This window comes from Lithobates pipiens, unplaced genomic scaffold, assembly GCF_037356315.1.
Source record: "Lithobates pipiens isolate NorthernLeopardFrog02 unplaced genomic scaffold, aLitPip1_a1.2 Scaffold_41, whole genome shotgun sequence".
In the NCBI taxonomy this organism is placed as follows: Eukaryota; Metazoa; Chordata; class Amphibia; order Anura; family Ranidae; genus Lithobates; species Lithobates pipiens.
Window position 1 is genome coordinate 3,968,137 of NW_027507861.1, and position 6,871 is coordinate 3,975,007.

Here is a 6,871-nt window from a genome sequence, read left to right on the forward strand (position 1 = left end):
TTGTGGACCAAGCAGGTTGTGTATTAGTGTTTAGCAGACTGTACGTCAGTCCCTATACCGCTGAAGGACTGCTGCAGTATAGGGCAGCGGTCAGCAGTGGTGCACGTCAACCCTATCTATTGTGGACCGATAGCGGTCCTTACAGAACAGCAGACTGTACCGCACTCAAGCCTATGTACCGTAGCACCCTATACCAAGTTACCAGTCCTTATAAGAACTTTTGTGGACCAAGCAGGTTGTGTATTAGTGTTTAGCAGACTGTACGTCAGTCCCTATACCGCTGAAGGACTGCTGCAGTATAGGGCAGCGGTCAGCAGTGGTGCACGTCAACCCTATCTATTGTGGACCGATAGCGGTCCTTACAGAACAGCAGACTGTACCGCACTCAAGCCTATGTACCGTAGCACCCTATACCAAGTTACCAGTCCTTATAAGAACTTTTGTGGACCAAGCAGGTTGTGTATTAGTGTTTAGCAGACTGTACGTCAGTCCCTATACCGCTGAAGGACTGCTGCAGTATAGGGCAGCGGTCAGCAGTGGTGCACGTCAACCCTATCTATTGTGGACCGATAGCGGTCCTTACAGAACAGCAGACTGTACCGCACTCAAGCCTATGTACCGTAGCACCCTATACCAAGTTACCAGTCCTTATAAGAACTTTTGTGGAACAAGCAGGTTGTGTGTTAGTGATTAGCAGACTGTACGTCAGTCCCTATACCGCTGAAGGACTGCTGCAGTATAGGTGAGCGGTCAGCAGTGGTGCACGTCAACCCTATCTATTGTGGACCGATAGCGGTCCTTACAGAACAGCAGACTGTACCGCACTCAAGCCTATGTACCGTAGCACCCTATACCAAGTTACCAGTCCTTATAAGAACTTTTGTGGACCAAGCAGGTTGTGTATTAGTGTTTAGCAGACTGTACGTCAGTCCCTATACCGCTGAAGGACTGCTGCAGTATAGGGCAGCGGTCAGCAGTGGTGCACGTCAACCCTATCTATTGTGGACCGATAGCGGTCCTTACAGAACAGCAGACTGTACCGCACTCAAGCCTATGTACCGTAGCACCCTATACCAAGTTACCAGTCCTTATAAGAACTTTTGTGGACCAAGCAGGTTGTGTGTTAGTGTTTAGCAGACTGTACGTCAGTCCCTATACCGCTGAAGGACTGCTGCAGTATAGGGCAGCGGTCAGCAGTGGTGCACGTCAACCCTATCTATTGTGGACCGATAGCGGTCCTTACAGAACAGCAGACTGTACCGCACTCAAGCCTATGTACCGTAGCACCCTATACCAAGTTACCAGTCCTTATAAGAACTTTTGTGGAACAAGCAGGTTGTGTGTTAGTGATTAGCAGACTGTACGTCAGTCCCTATACCGCTGAAGGACTGCTGCAGTATAGGTGAGCGGTCAGCAGTGGTGCACGTCAACCCTATCTATTGTGGACCGATAGCGGTCCTTACAGAACAGCAGACTGTACCGCACTCAAGCCTATGTACCGTAGCACCCTATACCAAGTTACCAGTCCTTATAAGAACTTTTGTGGACCAAGCAGGTTGTGTATTAGTGTTTAGCAGACTGTACGTCAGTCCCTATACCGCTGAAGGACTGCTGCAGTATAGGGCAGCGGTCAGCAGTGGTGCACGTCAACCCTATCTATTGTGGACCGATAGCGGTCCTTACAGAACAGCAGACTGTACCGCACTCAAGCCTATGTACCGTAGCACCCTATACCAAGTTACCAGTCCTTATAAGAACTTTTGTGGACCAAGCAGGTTGTGTATTAGTGTTTAGCAGACTGTACGTCAGTCCCTATACCGCTGAAGGACTGCTGCAGTATAGGGCAGCGGTCAGCAGTGGTGCACGTCAACCCTATCTATTGTGGACCGATAGCGGTCCTTACAGAACAGCAGACTGTACCGCACTCAAGCCTATGTACCGTAGCACCCTATACCAAGTTACCAGTCCTTATAAGAACTTTTGTGGAACAAGCAGGTTGTGTGTTAGTGATTAGCAGACTGTACGTCAGTCCCTATACCGCTGAAGGACTGCTGCAGTATAGGGCAGCGGTCAGCAGTGGTGCACGTCAACCCTATCTATTGTGGACCGATAGCGGTCCTTACAGAACAGCAGACTGTACCGCACTCAAGCCTATGTACCGTAGCACCCTATACCAAGTTACCAGTCCTTATAAGAACTTTTGTGGAACAAGTGAGTTGTGAATGTTTAGCAGACTGCAGCAGAAGGGCAGCAGTCAAGTATAATATCCTTTCTATATTTGGAAGAAAGAATATTATACATGTACAAGCCTATTACTGTACCACTGATACCAGTCCTGAAAAGAACCTTTGTGGAACTAATAATAACAGCAAGTCTTTAAAATTACCCTCACTGCCTGACAACACTGCTTCCTTCCTGTCCCTATACAAATTGGCAAAAAAAGAGAACGATTAGTGGTTACTGGAACAGCTCTTTTGTGGACCTTGATAGTAACAGCTAATGATGATGATGATGATGATGATGATGAAAGACTAATCTGGCTGTCCCTGTAGCATACACCGTCCTTTCCCTTTCTCTAAACTAACAAAAGACACTCAGGCTGCTGCAAGAATCAGCAGCACAGCAAACCTATCAACACCTAACACCTATACCAGTCCTGAAAAGAACTTTTGTGTACCAAATAGCTAGTGGTTTATCTCTCCCTACTCCACACAGGAACCTGTCCCTATCTTAACAGAAGAAAGAATGTAAAATGGCCACCGGATCGGGTGTATTTATAGGTTAGGGGGAATGTACAAGTGTCCATGTGCTGTCATGTCTCAATTGGCTGTCCTGTATCACATGATAAACGTGTCACCAAAGGTTAAAGTTCTTGTATACATTAAACACGTAAGTCCGCCGCGGCGAACGACGGAAAAAGGCGTTCGAACGTGCGGACCGCGAATGTCGGAAATTCGCCGCGAAACGACCGCCGGGCGAACCGTTCGGCCATCACTAATCCGGGAGCCTATTTGCGCCCAAGGCTCTAATCAGGGAGCCTATTTGAGCCCACGGCTCTAATCAGGAAGCCTATTTGAGCCCACGGCTCTAATCAGGAAGCCTATTTGAGCCCACGGCTCTAATCAGTGAGCCTATTTGAGCCCACGGCTCTAATCAGGGAGCCTATTTGAGCCCACGGCTCTAATCAGTGAGCCTATTTGAGCCCACGGCTCTAATCAGTGAGCCTATTTGAGCCCACGGCTCTAATCAGGGAGCCTATTTGAGCCCACGGCTCTAATCAGGGAGCCTATTTGAGCCCACGGCTCTAATCAGGGAGCCTATTTGAGCCCACGGCGCATGTGCATGTTAAAATGTAACCCCCGGAAGTCAGTTCAACAAGTAAGGAACAGAAAGATCTTTCTAGTTATCGACTTTTCGTTCACATCGGCAAATATAAAATATCGCGCGCGGCAACGATATCCGACGGGTTTCAGCGGGAGGATTCTCAAAGGTCGAATATTTGTTACAATATTTCCGCTGATCATATAATCGATCAAATGTACTATTTATGTTGTTATCGATCGATAATATGTCGAATATTGGGCGGCATCTATTGATACAACGATGGCGTTCTCGCATGCACGTTGGACAGATTTTTCAAATTGCGAAAGTTATTTCCAAGCGATTGTCTAACCGTGTATGGCCAGCACACTGAGGCGCTTTTTTCGGGCGATTTCACGCTTAAAATAAATAAATAAATAAATGCCTGAAAAGTTCCCGAAAAACGATTTCAATTACAATCAATGAATGTTTTCACACGGGGGGGGGGGGGGGGCGTGCGCTGGCAGGGCGGTGAAAAAACGACCCTCTCCATTGAAATGAATGGAACGCTTTTCATAAGCGCCTGAAAAGCTCTTCAAAAGTGCTCAGTGTTTTATTGGCAGTTTAGAAGAGCCTCAGTGTGAAAGGAGCCTTACTATGATGATCGTAAAGGAAAAGTGGAGCGAGGTGGAGACGGGGCGGAGCGGAGATGAGCTGAAAGTAACAAGGAAGAAGGTGAAGTGTCCCGGGAAGGAGAGTAATTTGAGGACGGGAGTGGAGCTTGCTAGAGGAGAGAGTGATTAGGTGCAGTAAAAAGCAGAGGTGGATGAACGGAGGAGTCGGGGAATCCGTAGAGTGTGGAGGGTATGATGGTGGGCAGTATGTACAGGAGAGGAGTGTGGGGGGTATGACAGTGGGCGGTATGTACAGGAGAGGAGTGTGGGGGGTATGACAGTGGGCGGTATGTACAGGAGAGGAGTGTGGAGGATATGACAGTGGGCGGTATGTACAGAGAGGAGTGTGGGGGTATGACAGTGGGCGGTATGTACAGAGAGGAGTGTGGGGGGTATGACAGTGGGCAGTATGTACAGAGAGGAGTGTGGGGGGTATGACAGTGGGCAGTATGTACAGGAGAGGAGTGTGTGAGGGTATGACAGTGGGCGGTATGTACAGGAGAGGAGTGTGTGAGGGTATGACAGTGGGCGGTATGTACAGAGAGGAGTGTGGGGGTATGACAGTGGGCGGTATGTACAGGAGAGGAGTGTGGGGGGTATGACAGTGGGCGGTATGTACAGGAGAGGAGTGTGGGGGGTATGACAGTGGGCGGTATGTACAGGAGAGGAGTGTGGGGGGTATGACAGTGGGTGGTATGTACAGGAGAGGGGTGTGGGGGGTATGACAGTGGGCAGTATGTACAGGAGAGGAGTGTGGAGGGTATGACAGTGGGCGGTATGTAGAGGAGAGGAGTGTGGAGGGTATGACAGTGGGCGGTATGTAGAGGAGAGGAGTGTGGAGGGTATGACAGTGGGCGGTATGTACAGGAGAGGAGTGTGGAGGGTATGACAGTGGGCGGTATGTAGAGGAGAGGAGTGTGGAGGGTATGACAGTGGGCAGTATGTAGAGGAGAGGAGTGTGGAGGGTATGACAGTGGGCGGTATGTACAGGAGAGGAGTGTGGAGGGTATGACAGTGGGCGGTATGTAGAGGAGAGGAGTGTGGGGGGTATGACAGTGGGCAGTATGTAGAGGAGAGGAGTGTGGAGGGTAGTTTGGTGGTCAGTACGTATAGGAGAGGAAACCAACATTGAGAAGTAAAATCTGAAATCACAAATCAGCAAAAATATCTCAATCAATATTTAGGCCTCTTTCACGCGATCGAATCGATCACGTCCGCCTGCCCATTTGTCAGATGGACCCGATCAGACCCCCCTCCCCCCCCCATTGTCCTCTATGGGGAAGAGAATGTCAGTGGATATGTATCTGGTGACACCCGCCTGACATCCGATCCGACAAAATCCTCTGAATACAGACGGATGGCGCTACGCTCCCTATCCGTCCAGCGGGTCGGATGAGAATGAACAGTCTGTCTGTTGTCATTCGATCTCCCCATAGAGGAGAGAGGGACACTGACAGGTCTCTGCACAGGGATCGCAGACCAACCGGACATCCGACTGCTCAACTGGGAACAAACGGAGCGATTTCCCCCGCTGAGCGACAAAGAGGACCCCCCCCCCCCCGTGTGAGGGGACCTGAGAGAGTGCGGTGACCCTCTTTACCAAGACAGAGGCCGAGTGTGGGAAAACAATCTCTCTCTCTATATATATATACACATACACACATATACATATACAAGGGGGAGGAGCCGGTCACAGATGATTGGTCTGTCTATAGCAGGGACAGGAGCCCTGTACTATGAATAGGACATCCACATGACTTACCTGTGTGGTCTGACGTGGAGAAAATCCGATGCTGGTGGCCGTGTGTTTAAGATGGAGACGGAGAAGCTGTTCAACCTTCTGGAAGCAGATCTAAAATGGCCGAAAACAGATATTAAAAAAAAAAAAAAAGGGTGTCACCCAATTATTACGTCCTCAGTCTGGTATTTCCTGTATTTGTCTCACTAAAATAACGGAACTGATTAATACAGAGGGGCGCAGTATGCAGAGCGGACACTAGGTGGTGCTGCTCCACATAGCTGAAAAGTATAAAAACAACGTGAAGAAAATAGATTATTCAGAACTTTTCTACGTCAGACTTGGCACATATGCATTGCCGGAGTTACACCCCTTCTAGTTAACCGTCGGATTCCTTTTTTTTTTTTATATATTTTCATTTGTTTTTCACAAAGAAAAAAAAGAACATAAAATATTTTTATATGACAGAAACAATATAAACAGTCAGGTGTGATTATTAAAGAATCGAAGCGATCGATGTATATTGAGTAATATGTAGGATCTGTGAAATCATCTAAGCTTTAGATAAACCATTAGGTTGGATATTTTATCATAAGAAGGACCGTCCCCCTCTTCCCGAGCCCCCCCCCCTATAGAGAACATACCATGTCTCGGGGTCTAGGAGCATCCCCCTCCGAACTTGTAATACTCCACTAATTTGGTTTCACTATAGATTAGTAAATTAACTCAATTATAACTTTTACATATAAAAAAAATCAGAAACACAAAGTAGTCCTGAACCCAGCGAACAAATGGAATGAGCTAACTGCACTTATAAAATACAAATCCAGAAACAATCCAGGGCTGGACTGGGACAAAAAATTGGCCCTGGACTTCATCCAGACCGGCCCACTTTAATTTTGCAAACACGCAAAAAAACAGTATATAAACTGTATAAACTGTGCAAAAAAAGCCTCCCCCTTACATCAGTGTCCCCAGACAGCCCCCCACTTACATCAACGGCCCTATATAGCCTTCCCCTTACATCAGGGTCCCCAGAGAGCCCCTCCTTACATCAGGGTCCCCAAAGAGCCCCTCCTTACATCAGGGTCCCCAAAGAGCCCCTCCTTACATCAGGGTCCCCAGAGAGCCCCTCCTTACATCAGGGTCCCCAGAGAGC

General features: G+C 48.2%; 1 protein-coding gene across 1 annotated transcript in view; it reads right to left on the reverse strand.

The window, feature by feature from the left end:
* The window catches only part of LOC143956812 (uncharacterized), a 48,728-nt gene extending 42,869 nt beyond the window's left edge, over positions 1–5,859 (reverse strand). The window contains exon 1 of the mRNA XM_077466985.1: positions 5,737–5,859. The gene's annotated coding sequence lies outside the window, so the exon portion shown is untranslated. The remainder of the gene's footprint in view (positions 1–5,736) is intronic.
* Positions 5,860–6,871: the final 1,012 nt, after the last annotated feature.